Source organism: Pseudorca crassidens, chromosome 2, assembly GCF_039906515.1.
Source record: "Pseudorca crassidens isolate mPseCra1 chromosome 2, mPseCra1.hap1, whole genome shotgun sequence".
NCBI classification, from domain to species: Eukaryota; Metazoa; Chordata; class Mammalia; order Artiodactyla; family Delphinidae; genus Pseudorca; species Pseudorca crassidens.
This window is the reverse complement of record NC_090297.1, coordinates 61,022,627-61,041,723: the sequence shown is the minus strand read 5'-3', so window position 1 is coordinate 61,041,723 and position 19,097 is coordinate 61,022,627. Positions and strand designations below refer to the sequence as shown.

The following is a 19,097-nucleotide window of genomic DNA, read 5'->3' as shown; positions in this document are numbered from 1 at the left end:
CCCAGAGATAAACCCATGCACAAACGGTCACCTTATCTTTGATAAATGAGGCAAGAATATACAATGGAGAGAAGACAGCCTCTTCAATAAGTGGTGTTGGGAAAACTGGACAGCTACATGTGAAAGAATGAAATTAGAACGCTCCCTAATACCATATACAAAAATAAATTCAAAATGGATTAAAGACCTAAGTGTAAGGCCAGACACTATAAAACTCTTAGAGGAAAACATAGGCAAAACACTCTATGACATAAATCACAGCAAGATCCTTTTTGACCCACCTCCTAGAGAAATGGAAATAAAAACAAAAATAAAGAAATGGTACCTAATGAAACACAAGCTTTTGCACAGCAAAGGAAACCATAAACAAGACGAAAAGACAACCCTCAGAATGGGAGAAAATATTTTCAAACAAAGCAACTGACAAAGGATTCATTTCCAAAATATACAAGCTCACCCAGCTCAATATCAAAAAAACAAACAACCCAGTCCAAAAATGGGCAGAAGACCTAAACAGACATTTCTCCAAAGAAGATATACAGATGGCCAACAAACACATGAAAGGATGCTCAACATCACTAATCATTAGAGAAATGCAATTCAAAACTATAATGAGGTATTACCTCACACCAGTCAGAATGGCCATCATCCAAAAATCTACAAACAATAAATGCTGGGGAGGGTGTGGAGAAAAGGGAACCCTCCTACACTGTTGGTGGGAATGTAAATTGATACAGCCACTATGGAGAACAGTATGGAGGTTCCTTAACAAACTGAAAACAGAACTACCATACAACCCAGCAATCCCACTACCCTGAGAAAACTGTAATTCAGGGATTCATGTACCACAATGTTCATTGCAGCACTATTTACAATAGCCAGGACATGGAAGCAACCTAAGTGTCCATCGACAGATGAATGGATAAAGAAGATGTGGTACATATATACAATGGAATATTACTCAGCCATAAAAAGAAATGAAATTGAGTTATTTGTAGTGAGGTGGATAGACCTAGAGTCTGTCATACAGAGTGAAATAAGTCAGAAAGAGAAAAACAAATATATGTTAACACATATATATGGAACCTAAAAAAAAACAATGGTTCTGAAGAACCTAGGGGTAGGACAGGAATAAAGAGCAGACATAGAGAATGGACTTGAGGACACAGGGATGGAGAAGGGTAAGCTGGGACAAAGTGAAAGAGTAGCATTGACATATATACACTACCAAATGTAAAACAGATAGCTAGTGGGAAGAAGCTGCATAGCACAGGAAGATCAGCTTGGTGCTTTGTAACCACCTAGAGGGGTGGGATAGGGAGGGTGGGAGGGTGACGCAAGAGGGAGGAGATATGGGGATATATGTATACACATAGCTGATTCATTTTGTTATACAGCAGAAACACAACTTTGTAGAGCAATTATACTCCAATAAAGGTGTTTAAAAAAATTTTTTAAGTAAAAAAAAACCCCAGAACAATAGTAACAGTCACTTAGAATGTGTGAAAAGTCCAAGCCCTAACAATGGATGGTAATTTAATTTGAAATATCAGAAATACATTCTATGTTCATTTAGAAAATTGTGACTGGGTTATATATAAGGAACATTCATCTATTCACTCCACAAAAATTTATTATCTATTATATGCCAGTAGACCATAGTTCCTGCCTGTGTAATAGTCTGTCTAGCATATGAGAAAGTTTTATTGTTGTAAACATCTGTGATTATCATGTGTTAAATGGGCACCACACTTTAAGAAAAACATAATAAAAATAATAATCATTTTTATTTAGTAATATAATTTCCAAAAAGTTCATATATATATAATCAGTGATAGTATCCAATATATTTACTGACTGGTACAGCAAGGCTCCAACAAACCAAAATGGAAATAGAATAAGATTGATTTTGGAAGAAATCTGTGGAGTACAGAATCTCAGCCATTATGTCCACTTGTATGTGTGGTTTGAAAGTTTCCACAGAGCCAGGGACAGGACCTTAAAATGGAATGTGTTGCCACACCATAAGCAAGATGAGGGCTAACAAGAATTCATAATATTGGCAAATAAAAATTGATCATTAATTCATATTTACTACATGTATACCATGTGTCAGAAACACATTTGGAGGTATAGAAGAAGTAAAATAAGTCCTAGGATGATGGCAGGGATTTGGAAGGAAAGAAACAGGATGATCCAGAAGGAGAAAGAATAAATGAACTTCAAGGAGATGTCGTGAAGGAAATTTTTCACAACTATCACAGCTATTTCCTCTGTGAAGTATTCAAGGTAATCTGCTAAGAGAAAATAGTGCAGCATTAAGTGCAAAAGTTGTTAAGAGTAGTAACAAATTACCAGCATAGGGAATGGGTAAGGATATGTTAAGATTTGCTAGACAATACTGAGAGTCAGTAGTTGGAAATCATAAATGTATAAGGCAGGCAATCAGCATGGTTATATGATTTGTTTCAGTATTATTCAATGCCTAGTCCCAGGACCAGAACAAACAGATGGCTAGATTATTCTAGAATTGAGGATTAGGATAATGGAATAACAAGGTCAACACTCATATAGTGTTGAGAACTGAGAGTACTGGTGAGAGAGATTCAGCTGAAGTACCATGGGTTGACAGCTGGATTGAATAAGGAAATGAAGTCAACGGAGGCTTATCGATCAAGAACATATGAAGCAAACAAAGTAGAAGAATCAATGAGAGTGAAGAGCAGCTGCTTCCCTGCATAAAACCTGCAGAAGGGCATTCTGCGGCCTGGAAGAAGAGTTTAATTTACTTCTGATAACAAGGTTTTCTATAATCATGTTTGCCTAGCCAGTTCATTTCTCATTCCTTCCCCCAAATACTCCCAGGAATCCACATGTCCTGGCATACCCAATGACTATGCTGCTGCTGTTCTTTCTGAAGAGCTCCTTCTCTTCTCCTAAATCCCCATTCACCTGCTGAACTTCTCAGCCTTCAAGACTCATCTCAAGAATCTTTTCCTTTCTAAAGTCTCCTGTGGTAATCTGTCTGCAAAAAAGAGCTACCAATTTTCATCCCATCCCAGTACACTCATGCCATTACTCCAACAAAAAAACCCTTGATTATGGGCAAGCCAATAGAATGCTAAAGAACAGGCACCAGCTTAACACAACTACCATGCTATAAATTTCAGGCTATCCTGCATGGAGTATAAGATATCATGCAGAGAAGAAGGCCAAGGGAGGAGAGCTGACATATAGCACCCATACCCCCAGACATGTAAATAAGACCTTCCTGGCCCTTCCTGCCCGTTCCAGCCACCAGTTGAATGTAGGTGGAGCCCAGTCAACCCACAGAATGGTAAGAAATGAATCAGTGCTATTTTAAGCCACTAAATGTGGGGTTTTAGTTATATAATTATAGATTAATGATATATCTCCTATTTTCAACTCAAGTGCAACCGCTCAAACTTTCCACTGTATCACACTACTGTACCTAAAATATACCTCTATTATTTTACTTACCACACTAGGATTGCAAAAAATGTTTGCATATCCACTCCCTTCCTATTCTGTGAAATATCTCAGTATAATTTTATGTATATATATATATCTATATCTATATATATATGTATGTATCTCCTAAATCCTAGCACACAACATATGATAGATACTCAATAAATGATGTGAACTAAGTTGAATCTAAATTGAGTTAGTGGGAGGGAGAGAGGGAGAAATAAAGACGCTATGCTCAGTCATTGGAATTTCATGGTTAAATATTTCACAAGTGGAGTAGTTTCTAGAAAAATATGGAAACATGTTGGAGGTGAAGTTGGCTCAGGTACAATCTAGGAATTGAGGTAAGAGTGGGTGCATCATTGAGGATGTGGACTTGTGGCCTAGTATGGTGATGGAATTTGTGTAGAATGGAAAATGGTGATCCTGAATGGGGAGAGATTGTGAACTTCAGAAAAGGAGAGGCTGTGAGTGACAGGTTTTCATAATTAAAACAATGCTCTTAAAGCAACAGTGGAAATTAAGATGATGAGGGTCCAATCTTCTGCCCAACATACGCTCAAGAGAGAAAAAGTAAATCTGTACTCCATAAGCGTACTATAAGTAAGTATATTATTCTGGTTTTCCAATAAGCCATTTGAGTGCACCTTCTCAGTCTCCTCCCCCTGAATCCTTTTGTTCCATAGCCACTGAAAACTTTCTGCTCAATCCTCTTCCATACACCTATTCTCTGGGCTATCTGAGTCACTTTTATGGCTTCAACCATCACTTAATCTGAAATTTCTCACCCCATATCTTTCATGAGCTTCAGGACTGTTATTTCCAATTCTCTTCTGAATATCTCCACTCTCTGGCCTTTCGGATATATCAAAGTCAAGATGTTAAAGCTCAAACTGATTCTTTTCTATTCAAACCATGATTTTCCTCCTGTATTTCCCAGCCCAGTAAATGACATCACTGCCCACTTGGTCAGTACAGAAAGAAACAGCACAATGTTTTTTTTTTTTTTAAAACAACAAAAAATGATTTATTTGCAACACAGCTCAGTCCCCATCATTTCAATACAGCACAGGAGTAGGAAAGAGTCACACTGCAAGCGTCATTTAGTCCAAGGCAGAGCTCCATGCCTCCCAATACAGCAAGCCCATCTACCCCAGAGACCCATGCCGGGAGCCCAGCTGAACACACAAACAGGCGAGCTCAGAATGAAGTCGGCCCCAGGCCTCATCACATTTCACCCTTCCCCCACAGGCCTTTTAAGCTTCCTAACTGCAGCCTTCTACCCCCTCCACTTCCAACCAGGCCAAGTCCCAGCCTCCTAGCCACCAGGGAGCTTTCTTTGTGGGATCATTATCAGGGGTTTAAGGGTTACCTAAAATGAGAAAATACCCTGTGAAATCTATTGTTCCATAGAAAGTTTAAAACGACTCCCCCATACATAATCCTAATCAGCAACGACAGCTCTTCATCTCTTCACTGTAGACAGGTGATTTTGAAGTGACTGTCATCTCAGCTCCATACACATTTCCCTACTGGCCTTATTAAAGACTGCTCTCCTCACCCCAGGGTATAAAGGAAACCCAGGTATTTCCCCCAGGTTCAGAGCCTGAGAGGAAAAGCCCTGATGGCTTAGAAAAAGATTCCCTTCCTTCTGTTCCCCTCAAAAGATTTTTATGGAGATTATTGCCTAAAAGTTTTCTAGCTCGGGTTCTGGGATTAGTCAAATAGAATGTGCTTGAATCTGTCCTTCATAGATTACTACCCACATGATAACTGGCAAATTGCTTAACTTTTCAAAGCTTCAGTTTTTGTCATCTGTTATAATCCTCAAAAGCTTGTGAGGAGGATTAAATAAATGCCTATCCAAACCCTCATAACTAAACAGGCAAACTAGACCTCTTGAAGCAATCCTTAACTTTTTCCCCTTCCCTTAGCACCCAACTCTCCCAAGCAACTGACCACAAAGCTCTATTAATTGTTTCTAAAAGGTATCTTGGGACTTCCCTGGTGGTCCAGTAGGTAAGACTCCAAGCTCCCAATGCAGGGAACCTGGGTTCGATCCCTGGTCGGGAACTAGGTCCCACATAAATGCCGCAACTAAGAGTCCACATGCCGCAACGAAGATCCCGTGTGCCACAACTAAGACCTGGCGCTGCCAAAATAAATAAATAAACTTTTTTTTAAAAAAAAAGGTATCTTAAAATATGCCTTTGTCCATTGTCACTTTCACTGCCCTAGCATAATACTGAAACGTACTTCAAATGTCCATTACTAATCTAGCCTAAACTGCCTTTCACACCAGTGTCAGAGATAGCTTTTCAAAAATACAAATCATATCACATCATTGTCTTCACTTTCAAATTTTTTCAATTGTTCATTTCCCACAAAAGTAACGCCAAACTAAAAAAAAAAAAAAAGTAATGCCAAACTGTTTAGAATCTTATATTTGCCATCTTTCCCTGATTTACCTTTACAGTCTAACTGTACATCATTTCTCACCATTCCCTAGATTTTACACTGTCATTCTCCAAACATACTCTTCTGCCTTCATGTCTATTTCCTTTCCTACATCCTCAGTCCTCACTTCTCCTCTGAGAATTCTTGCTCAGGCTCAAATATGATTCCCTCTGTGTTGTCTTCTCAGAACCCCCAAGGACATAGATTGCTCCCTCATCTGTTTTCCCATAGGACTGTATACAAACCTGTCATAGCCTTTATCACACTACAGTATAGCTATTAATTTATTTGTCTATCTGTCCAGCTATACTCTGATCTCCTCCTCAGAGACAGGAATAGTGAAATATTTATTATGGCATTACCAGTCTCTAACATAGTTCCTGGAATATACCAGTACATGTGAGACGCTTGATAAGTTGTTGAGAGAATGGATGAACGAATGAATGAACAATGAAACTATGTAGCCTGAATGGTTCTGGCTCTACATTATTTAAATATGAATTAAATCCAAATAGTTCCAGTACATAAAAAGAGAAAATCCTGAAACTTAGGCACTAATTTGAAATACATGATCTACAAGTACTTTTCCCAACTCCAAAATTCTGTGATATTATCATAAACTGAGCTAAAGCTTTTCTCCAGGCAAGTAGGATTAAAATTTTGTCTGGGACACACAAATTTGTAGAATGAGGTCTAGTGAGCTGTTTAGGGTGTGTTTCTAATTAATTCTATCATATCACCTTTAATAAATTATGTTTTGTGAAGTTTATACTTTTCAATTTAGCAAAGTTGAATTATCCACAATAGCTGATCTTTCAAAATGATAACATAGGGAAGAAAGTGTTTTTTCCTAAAATCTTGTCAGTTTGAGTGACATGTGAGTACCCAGCACTAAGCATCTGTTAGGGGAAATCTTATTGTTCTGTGTCTGTCACTAGAAAATTGCAACAAACGTTGCAAGACCTACACACTGAAAATGTTATGATGTGTTTTTAAAACTGCTTTCCACAGAAGGTCCTTTATTTTATTAGAAAATTATAAGCAAACAAGTCTTGTTTAATGGCTTTCAAAATATAAGCAAATTTCATGTCAAAATTGTTTTACTCCCAACTGCTTACTTGTGTGAGAAATCTGTCAAGCCCTGGTGCCCAAGAAAATAGGGTACCATGGCAGAAGATTTTTTGCTGAAGGAAATAATTTATGCTCAATTAAACCAATACAGTGTGTGTAATGGTCTGATTCAATCTTAGGAAGAACTGTCAGCTTTCTGTTCTGGGATCAGAATTTTCCTAATGCCTGGACTTTTGGTGAATTCTATGTAACAAGTGACACAGTCTTGAGCTTGTATCTCAGAGAAAGTTGGGCTCTTATTTTTTCTCCTTTCAATACTCAAATATTCTTGGGAATTTTACCTTTCTTCCTGATATCCTCTCTGTCTCTACTCCTTTTCCATACTGCTTTTAACTTGCTAAATATTTTAACAATTAAATATTCAGCCAGTTTTTCAGGGGAATCAACGGTTGGTTGTGGTGTTATTTTATTTGAGAGTCATTCCCAAGTGCTTAAGCTCTTCGAATATCAAAAAATGTGTGCTTCAAAATGAATAGATGCTAATAAAATATGGTGAAAAAAATCCTCGAGCACCCCAATGTCCCCTTATAGTCTATGCTATTTAACAAGTTTACACCAATCTGTTTCTGTAAGCAAAGATCACTAACAGAACTTTCCCCCCAAAAAGATGACAATATATAACACTTAAGATGCATGTTTTTCTAGATAGTCTTTAAAAAAGATGATTTCTAAACATAACATAATAATATTTTATGTTCCTAAACTGCCATCTACTGTGCTTGTTCACCCAGTACACAATACCATCTTTTACAGGCTTGTCTTTTCCAATGAATATGTGAATTTATCCCCCAGCTATTTCTTGACATTCTTTCTTTCCCTTGTTCTAGTCATGTGTACTCCTTAAAGACCAGGAAAAAAATTATTTCAACTAATTATAGTCCTACCAAAGCCTTTCACATCATTTAAGACTCTGATTATACACAGTGCCATGAAGACGTGTCAGTTTGAGACAAGAAGAGGTTTAGAGAGGTTTACACTTTGCAGAGTGCCACCTGTCTCCAAAGGGCACAGTCATTAAGAAGCTCCAGGTGCACGTTGTGGGAGCAAAACAGCATAATGAAGTCCTTTGCCTCCTTGTGCACCTTCTGATTAATAACATTCCCCTTCAGTTGTAGCAGATTGTGCACCATGTTCGCTGCAAGAAACCTGGAATACCAGTCTATTTTTCTATCTTTCTCTAAATAGAATAAATTGCCATTTATCTATGACACGAATCAGAAGAATATACAAAATAGGGTATTTCTGACACAATCTACTTTTATAAGAGCAGCTAATAAGCCAACTGAATGATATTTATCAATAAGCAACATTTAATATGTATCACTGATCGAATTCTACCTAATCCTTTTTATCCTATATCCACACACGTAGAAATATAATTGATATCTATACTGATAACCCAAAGGCATTGTAAAATTCCAAGTTGCTTCATGAATCATAGAAATGGGAAAGAAAACTGACATTTATCAAATGCCTATTATTTACTAGACATTTTCACTAGCACTGTCACATTTTATCCACATAGCAGCCTGGTCAGGTAAATACTGTTATCCTCATTTTCATGATTGAATGGGATTGAGGCTCAGAGAGATAATAAGAACCAGCACTTATTGACTGCTTACTATTTTCCTGGCATTGTGTTTATTAATTTAAAGGTATTGCCTCAATTAATCCTCAGACCCACATTGTGGAGTAGATGCTATCATTATTCTCCTTTATTAGGGGTGACTCAGAGAAGTTAAATAACTTGCCCAAGATCACACAAATAATATGTAGTAAAGGCAAGATCTGAACCCAGGCAAACTGTTTCCAATGCCTGTACCATTAACACCAACATTATGTGTGTGACTGTACTTTACCATTAAATGAGTTATATTATTATTTTGTTTTTGAAAATTGGGAATACATGTTTGGTACACGTGGTAACATTCAACTAATCTAACTCCCCTACTAATAGCTATTAATACTTGTTCCTTATTATGCATTTATCATCAAGCATTTTACATGCGTCATCTTGTTTGAAATTCACACACATATGTAATATTATCCCCATATGACTCTGATAAAACTGAAGTTTGGAGAATAACAATATGAATAATCACAGCAGACACTTACATGGCACTTACAATGTGCTAGACACTCTTCTCTCAAAGAGTTTAAAATATAGTACTTATTTAATTCTGACAACAACAAAATGATGTATTATTATTTTTACTATACAGATGAGGAAACTGAGAGGTAGCATTTTGACCTTTATTGTGAAAGTGAAGAATTGGTCCCGCTATGTTTTTTAAAATTACCTCTCCCGTATCCACCCCCACCCAGGTCAGGGAGGGGAAACCATTGGTGCAGGGCCAGTTTTGTCAGCAGAGCAGAAATTCCAGTCCCAAAAGCAAATGATTTTAACCATTACTCTAAACTGTGGAACAATTTAAAGTAGTCATTCCTTGTTTATTGCAGCAAATGTTAGCAACATACCTTAACTATAATAGCATTCATCACAATCAAACATTTTTTTGCATACCCAGTAATATAAATTATGCACATTTGGTATGGAGTGGGAGGGAATCAAGCCTGCACAATTTCACACTGGTCAGGCTTGTGCATAGTTTCAATGAGGGCAAAAATAAAATTCCTTTCTTCATGTGTTCTACAAATATTGAGCGCTATGTTCCAGGTACTGACGTTAAAGAAATAAATAAGATTTATTCACTATCTATGAGGAATTTGGGATATATAAAACAAATAGGTAATTACAACCTGAAGGGATAGTTGCTAAAATAGAGTTTTGCTTTCTAAGCCAAAGCCAAAGCCACAAACCACTATGTGTTACCTTGCCACAAAGCCCCAAAAGAGGTTACACACAGGATAGAGCTGGCAGAAGAAGAGGAAGGTAGAAGAGCATTCCTCCATACTGATAGGGTAAGACGGTTAAAAATACTGTTATAAAATGGTATAGATGACCGGTTTGCAGGGCAGAAATAGAGACACAAATGTAGAGAACAAACGTATGGACGCCAAGGGGTGAAGGTAGTGGGGTAGTGGCGTGGTGGTGGTGGTGGTGGGATGAACTGGGAGATTGGGATTGACATGTATACACTAATATGTATAAAATAGATAACTAATGAGAACCTGCTATATAAAAAAATAAATACAATAAAATTCAAAAAAAAAATACTGTTATAACAGTTGCAATCATATTTAAAGTTCCAATAATATTTATGTGTGAACAACTAGAGGTAGAATTAACTTTCTCTCCCCATCCCTTACCCACCCCCCCACCCCCAGCCCCAGCCCCCTTTAATTCTCTCCATCTATCAGCTCTCATTGTCTCTCCTTGACTTCTTTTTGTGAGTGGGTTCTCTCTCTACATTGGTTCTCACACTCCCATTTACCAGCTTAGAAACTCAAATGGAGAGAGAACTTCTCTCTCCCAACATTCCTAATCAAATCCTAGATAATAATTCTGACTGGTCTTTCCTGATTCACATATTCATTCTTCAACCAATCACCATGACCAGGCAAGCTAACACACAGAATTGGATTATCAAATCAGACTCACAGAAATCAGAGATTTTTACCTAGCATCAAGCTTTACTAAAAATTCCAAGAGTACAGGCAGTCAAGAGACAAAGATAAAGCAGTGAAAGCTCTGGGACATTCTTGCCAGGTCCTTCCTATCCACTAGCCCAGAATAATAGACAAGACCTGTGTGAAGCTTTGCAGATTGTTACTTCACAGAGTGAAGCATGTAATTTCTAAAACATCTCCATTTTATACCTCAGAGAGTTGTATAGCTTACATGACATTCTCTTGGGAGGCCATGTCCCATAAATCAATAGATTCCAGATCTACTTACTGTAAGCAATCCTTACCAAGGGAGAGCCTACTCAGGGCATTCTGCAGATAAGGCTCCTCCTCCTGCCTAAAATCATTACTCTATTTACCTGGAAGTCCAGTTGAGGAGATTAGACCAGATCACCTCCCTTCTTTGCTTTTTCCTAGTGCTATCTCTCAGGTAAAGTAAGGGAATGTCACAGGCCAGCTACTTTACTTCTTCCTCCCCTTCAGGAGACCGGGCATTCTGATTGGATGGCCTGGGACAAGAATCCCACACTGGGCTTGGGGTTAAGGGGAGCACCATGATTGACCTTCCCCCACAGAAGCACCTGGAGTATGAGATTGCAACAGAAAAGCACATTAAGCAGATATAAACTGTGACTGCTTTGGTGCTGTCTACTATCTATCCAGGTAACAGACTTTCAAGATTTCTAGCAATGTACAACTTTCCTGTTCCAAAACTTTATTTTTCTCTCGATTCTAGCTGTGAAAAACTCTCCAGTTATGCCCTGTAGCTCACTGAATGAAGGCAAAAGAACAAGTAGTGACAGCAAAGAATAGGAAGCACTAGACCCAATCTTGTGGTCTATGGGAAAGTCAAAGAAATGCCTAATAAAGCCTCACAAGGAATCTTACAAAGAGTATCTCAAGCAAGTATTTTCCATCCAATTCTCTTAATGTCCTCACATCTATTTGCCTACAGAAATTCTAATACAGCAACTGAATTTCTTTAACCTTAGGCACGGGGCACAAACAGCTACCTTACTGACCTAATACTCCAACAGGCATTTTTTGTTTGGCTAAAACAGTATTTATTTTTAGGTTAAATTGGAATGTCTCTGAATAGTCTGTCACAGTCTCTTTCACTACCTAGTGTCTTACACTGGCCTGCTCTACTCATTTATGCTACTGCCTTGTCCCTGTAAACATTTGAGGTTTTTGAGCCATGGTTTAAGGTCCTGACTTCGCTAAACTGAAAATTCCTTTGAAAAGAATGTATACTTAAATTGTTTTTAGTTATTTACATGAGTGTAATGCCCATAATACTCTCTAATTATGCCCATACTACACTTACAACACTACTTCCTATCTCTTTACACATCTGTATTCATTTGTAGTCTGTGAGTTCCTTAAAGAGGCTGTGATATCGTCCTCTTTGTAGCTACATCTAGCCTTGCCTTGTTGAGTGAATGAATAAATTAATGAATGAATATACTGTTAGCATCAAGCATCCCATTCCTCCTGTGACATGGGACACCTGCGAAGTCCTGTGTCAGCTAAAATATCTTATCTTTGTCATAGATTGATGGCAGACTTTTAACAAATTTTTATTCTGATATGATTTTTTCCCACAAATTTGCATGTAATCTCAGTAATTACCTACTTTTTTTTTTAAACACACGTGGTCTAGAAAGTACTGCATTAAACTTGAAACTGACACCTTATACTTGCTTTTCCTTTCAGCCTCCAGCAGGGCCAGCCTCCTTGACCTAATTAGATTTTCCACTCCCACATGGCTAGTAAATACTATAATTAATTTATAAAGGACCCTGAAACACCAGCTGGTAATAATTTCCTATTGCACAGAACAAAAAGAGTATTTAAATTGTACGATATCTGTGAAATGTGTATGTGTGTATACTTACATCTTTTAATCCGCTGAACTTCCAGGAATATCAAATTGTAAAGTGTACTAAGTAAACAGTGTTTAATAATTTCTTGTCATTTCTTTCAGCACATTAATTTTAAATTGTAGAAAGAAATCTGTGCGACCAAAATTCTTAGAGACGTATGTTTGGGGTATGTGAGATTTGCATGTCTATGAATATTCACACACATCCCAAGCACTATAATAAACTATGTTGTTCTGAAACGAATGTGAAGGAGAAAAAGGTGGACAGTTAGTTTAAGGATTTCTCAATGCCTTGAGATAGTGACAAGTGTAGTGACCATCTGCTGGAGTATTTGCCTATTCAAGAGCTATGGTAGGCAGAATTTTTAAGATGGCTCCTAAGATTCTTGCTCCCTGGTACATATGCCCTGTATTATACCCTCCCTTTGAGAGTGGGCAGGACCTGTTAATGTGATGGGATGTCACTCCTTTAATTAGGTATACTATAGAGCAAAGGTGATGGAATCATTTCTCCCAAGATTACATTATGTTATACAAGACTACATTTGTGGTGATGGTTGTAATAGTAATGGTAGTAGCAGGAACAGCAGGAACAGACTGTAAAGAAATTCTCCCGCGGGCTTTGGTAAAGTAAGCTGCATGTTACAAGAGGGCTGTGTGATCAGGGCCTGAGGGCAGTCTCTGAGAGCTGAGCGAAAATCCTGGCTGACATCTGGCAAGAAGACAGGGACCCCAGTCCTCTAGCTACTAGGAACTAAATTTTATCAACAACCTGAATGAGTTTGGGAGATGACCCTTAGCCTCAGATGAAACTGCACCCCCATCTGATACCTTGATTACTATCTGGTGAGACCCTAAGCAAAAATAAGCCATACTCAGACTTCTGACCAACAGAAACTGACAGATAATGAACTGTGTTGCTTTAAGCTGCTAAATTTGTAATCTGTTAACACAGCACTAGAAAGCTGATATGAAAACCAACTGCCACCCCACAGGTGCAAGTCCCAGAGCTTCTCGGGGACCTGGTGGATCCCATGCACAGTGAGAGGGGGGTATTGTCGAGAGGGTCCTAAAAGGGAGAAACAGGGACTGAGGTCAATAAAATCCTAGTACAGATTTAGGGTGTCCTGCCCAGGAGGGCCTGCTAACCTGGCCAGTCCTCAGCAGACAACAGAACATTTCAGGGCTTCCATTTCCAGGACCCACACAAGACTAGGCTCTGCCTCCCAGGCCCTGCCAGATGGTCCCAGCCACCACAGAGGACTTAGAACATTTGGAGGAAGGTTCTCCAAAGTGTCCCCACACCCCATCCCCCAGAGGTGTAGGGCTGGGTTAAGTAGTCCCTACTGCTCAGGTCTAACGGTGGTAACTGCATCTGTCTGTCGTGGAACTAAGTAGCAGGGGAAACTGGTCGGTAAAAAGAAAATTATGTGTAAGCAGAGACAGCAACAAGAGAGGAGAAAGCATGCTGCTTGGATGCGAGATGACTTCTTTTAGTCTCCTGAATCTGTGCTGTATTCTTGCCTTCCTATTCCATCAAATACCTTCTCTTTATAATATTAATTCCCTTCCCCCTTTCGTGATTTAAGCTATTTTATTTTTATTTTTGTTACTTGTAAGCATACAGAGCTCTAATACAATATTCAAAGCCAGATTCTTAAGTTTGTAGATTCGGAAACTCAAGTTTATCATTTCCACCAGGGCACATTATTAACCTCTTGGGGATCAATATGTTAAGAGGACCCATAAAAAATATGCACCTCAGAATGTCAATTTATCAATCTATAAAGAGAGCTTTATCTAGAAAGAAAAACTTGTATGGAGAATTCACTCTGGGTATTTCACCATGATAGGTTAAATGCACTCAGGAGAGGAAATTACTAATCACAGGGTTGTTTGGTGAGCATACACAGTTGTCCCCTGGTGCCCTCGGGGGTATTGGTTCCTGAACCCTAGGCATATACTAAAATTGGTGGATGCTCAAGTTCAATAGTTGGTCTTCCCGTCCACATCCGCAGATTCAATCAACCTGGGTTGTGCAGTAGTGTGTTTATTGAAAAAAAAATTGTGTATAAGTAGACCCGTGCAGTCCAAATTCTTGTGTTCAGGGGTCAATGATAATTAGAAGAGAATGAGTACTCTTGAGGGATTTTTCTTTCAAGTTAGGATAATTGAAATTCCTTCTCTACTCTAGGAATATTTCTCTTTGAAAATTTAGTTGTAGTCCTTGAACTCAAATAGCTTTCTATTCTGGTCATTGCCAGATATATTCTTATATTTTGTCTACTGTTATCTTAGACTTATCTCAAGTCACCTTTCCGTTAACATATGATTCTCCCATAAAAATTTTACTAACTATAGTTGATTAACTTTTTGGAACTTTAACTGCATGTTATTCACCACCTCTGGCATCTATTACCTGTGAGCCTTTAGTTGAATAATAATAACCATTATTTATTGAGTTCTGTTTATCAGGCACCTAAGTAAGCTTTCTCACTTAATCCTTTTAGCAATTCTAAAATACTGATACTATTACCATTGTCTCTGTTTCCTAGATGAAGAAGCAAAATACAAATAGTTTAAGTGATTTGCCTAAGCTCACATAGTTAGCAAGTAGTAGAGCTGAGATTTGAACCCAAGAAATCTGACTCCAGAGTCATCATATATTACACCTTATGGCCTTTCACAAGGTCCTTACAGTTTCTAAACCTTGATTTCTTATCTGTAAACAAAGCTAATAATATCCTTCCTAGGGGCTCCCCTGGCAGTCCAGTGGTTAGGATTCCATGCTTCCAAGGCGGGGGTGGGGTGGGGTCGGGGTGCGTGTTCCATCCCTGGTCGGCTGGTCAGGGAACTAGGATTCCACAAGCCATGCAGTGAGGCCAAAAAAAACTTTCCTAAAGACTGCTGGGAGTCTAAATGTGACAATGGATGTAAAGCTCTTAGCACACTACCAAATATACAGTAAACAGCTATTATTAAAATAATTCCCTCAGGAATATGGATTGGATTTGGGAGATTCCCGTTCACCTTAATATCACCAACACAAACCAGATTTTAGAGTGAGTTAATTCTATTTTCAGATGGCTGATCTAAACAGTCACATGCTAATCCTTCCAACCTCAATTCCAAATGATACTTTATTACCCAATTTCTAATTCTGGGTGCCTTCTGGAGGCCACAGCCACCCAGCCCTCCATCTTGCAGATTGCACATATTGCTCTAAAGCTCAGTCACAACTTCACACACTCCCCAACTTTGCCTAGGGTAACTGCTGTCCTAGTGACCTAAGAAGTGACTTTCACTTTCCACAAATTCCCAGATTAAAATTAGAGAATTACTTGGTTATGAGTATTAAGTTCACAGATTTATTTATTTATTTAAATTCCTTGTTCTTCTGAGTAAGACCTACTTATTTCAAGAACAAACATTTTATGGTTGCTTGTTAAGTTATAATTCCAGATATTTTATAACACAAGGATTTATATATTATAATTTTTTAAAAAAATTCTGGTCAGTTAAAAAAGCATTATTTTAATATATTTCAATTGTAACTCATGCAGGGAAGTTAAGATTTGGAACTTTATAAAGTTATTTTTCATTGTTTTTGAATAGCAGGTTTTTTTCCTGCATGTGTCTGAACATACAAGAACAAAATCTGCTTGATTTTTCTGTATTTTAAGAAAATTCTCTTAGTTTAGAAATGTAAACCTCAGAAGTTAGATCATTGCCACCTCAAACCTTCAGTTAACCGTAGAACTGAGAACATATCTTTTCTTCATAGCTTTGTAACACTTCTTGGGTTTTTTTTTTTTTTGCGGTACGCGGGCCTCTCACTGCTGTGGCCTCTCCCGTTGTGGAGCACAGGCTCTGGACGCACAGGCTCAGCGGCCATGGATCACGGACCTAGCCGCTCCGCGGCGTGTGGGATCTTCCCGGACCGGGGCACGAACCCGTGTCCCCTGCATCGGCAGGCGGACTCTCAACCACTGCGCCACCAGGGAAGCCCTGTAACACTTCTTAATATGAGTTACGGCGGATTCAACATCCCAACTGCAAGAAACCTCAATCGCCATTAGGGCCAGAAGGTATCCCTGTATCAATCATACTCGGAATCTCACAGGGTGGTCTGTGATCACTCCCTTTGCCCCTAAAGTTAGTACAATATTTAGCCAGGATCTACTGAATGAGAAGGATAGATGGGATATGGTGAAATGGGCAAATTTATTTATTTGTTTACACTTATTGAAGTTTTAAGAAAATGCCTAAATCATAAGTGCCACAGTTAAATGAATTTTTATAAAATGAATATACCTATGGAACCAAAACCCAGACCATGACAAAGAATATTACCAGAACTCCAAAAAGCTCATGTCCCCTTTCAGTCATTATCTCCTCCCCACTCCCTAGGGTAACCATCATCTTAGATTAGTCTGGCCTGCTTTTGAACTTCATGTAAATGGATCATATAGCATGTGCTAGTGTGTAATTGGCTTTTCCAATTCAATATGTGTGTGTGTGTGTGTGTGTGTGTGTGTGTGTGTGAGAGAGAGAGAGAGAGAGTAACAGCCATACTCTTCAATGTAGTTGCGATTTGTTTATTGTCATTGCTGTATATAGAATTTCACTGTGTGAACATATAACAGTTTATTTACCCAGGCTACCATTCGTAAGTAATTAGGAACTTCTAGTTTGGGGCTATTATGAATAGTGCAGCGATGAACATTATTATATACATCTTTAGTGAACATATGTGCATTTCTGTGGGGAACATACTTGGGAGTCGAATCTTATGGTCATAGGGTATGCATATATTCAGACTTAAAAGATTCTGAGAAACATTTTCCAAAGTAAACGATCAACTGACACTTCCACTAGCAGTGTATAAGAATTCTAGTTGTTCGACACCCTCTCTAACACTTGGTATTGTCTAAATTTTTCATTTTAATCATTCTGATGGATGCATAGTGGTAATTTGTATTTCCTTGACTTACAGTGCCAGCCAAAATGGAGTAAGTCCACTACCGCCTATCTTTCCTACTGATTACAACTAAAAGTTCAGGGCAAAATACAAAAAGCAACTACCTGAGGACTCTAAAAAGTAAACAAAAGTAAACAGATTGGGGAGGAGAGTCAAAACTTAGTAAAATGCCCTGTGTGGTTTTTTTCCTACTTTCTCTCACATCTTTGACCTGAGGTCTGGCACCCAGTGAAACTGTGGTTTCACAAAGGAAGCAAAAACAGAAAGAAATCCCATATTTCTAGCCAGATGAATGGGGAAAGGGAGCTTCTGTGGGGGAATACTTGGCTTTTTTCCTCCTTTTTTCCCTCTGGGCATGACGTGAGAGTTAGGGCCTAGGCTTGGACAGCTACAACCCCAAGAAAAAACCTGTCTTTCTAGACAAGGAAACTAGGAACAGGAGCTTCTGCGGTCCAAAGAATTTGGAGGGAATTCATGTTTTGTTTTGTTTTGCTCTTTTCTCTCACCTCTTTGCTCCAGTGTGGGCCCTAGTCAGATGCTGCAGCTATGGCACAAAGCTAAAACTCCAAGAGAAACCTCATATTTCTAGCAGGAAAAGGAGACTCTGCAAAACAAAGAATATGAGAGGAATATCAAAAAGGGGTGAGCTGGAGAAGGGAACTCCTTAATTCTATGTATGAATCCACATAAGTGCTCACACCTGAACTGACCATCTGCAGGGCAGACAAAAAGCTGCACAGCAAAAGATATGTTAACTGAACTACAATTTAAATTACTACCCAAGTTCCAAAATATTCCTGAGTGTTCTATGTATAGAACAGACTCAAAGAGCACAATAAAACCTTTGAAAACTGAACTGATATGGAACCAGCACCCACAAGTGAGACTCAACTTGAGATAGGAACCGAACTGAATTGACGGCCTCCTAAAACAAAACAAAACAAAAATCAACATTCCCCAAAGATTTTTATCAAGACCCAGAGTCTATGCAACATAAAATCAAAATGTCTTGGAGAAAAATCACAATTACTCGGGAATTCCCTGGCAGTCCAGTGGTTAGGACTCTGCACTTTCACTGCCAAGGGCCTGAGTTCAATCCCTGGTTGGGAAACTAAGATCCCCAAAGATGCGCGGCAGAGGGGCAGGGGATCACAATTTCTCAATATATGAAGAACTGGAAAAATACGGTCAGCTTTTAAGGAAAAATCAACAGCTATCAACTGCTAGATAACCAAGATGTTAGCTACCAACTGCTAGATAACCAAGATGTTACAATTACCAAAGACTTCAAAGCAGTTACAATTAGAGTAGATGAAGATATTGTCTCTAGATATATGCTGTACTCTAGAAAAAATCTTGCATTTTTGTATCCGAATTAATGACAAAACCTGTGAACCAGAAGGGATAAACTGTCACACAAAGTAACATTACCAGTGTAGAGCAGTAAAATTAAGTACAGCTATATACAAATGTATGCAACAACCTAGGATGATTTAAAAGCACATTGCTGAACGAAAAAAAGTTGCAGACGATTACATAACAATAAACTATCCTTGTAAAGCT

The 19,097-nt window shown here is 38.5% G+C and overlaps 1 long non-coding RNA gene across 3 annotated transcripts in view; it reads right to left on the bottom strand.

Annotated features, from left to right (window-relative positions):
* Window positions 1–19,097, bottom strand: part of LOC137218870 (uncharacterized) — a 242,407-nt gene that overhangs the window by 222,914 nt on the left and 396 nt on the right. For all 3 annotated transcript variants that reach the window (XR_010940901.1, XR_010940900.1, XR_010940902.1), the window contains exon 2: window positions 18,041–18,138. This is a non-coding gene — a long non-coding RNA (uncharacterized lncRNA). The remainder of the gene's footprint in view (window positions 1–18,040; window positions 18,139–19,097) is intronic.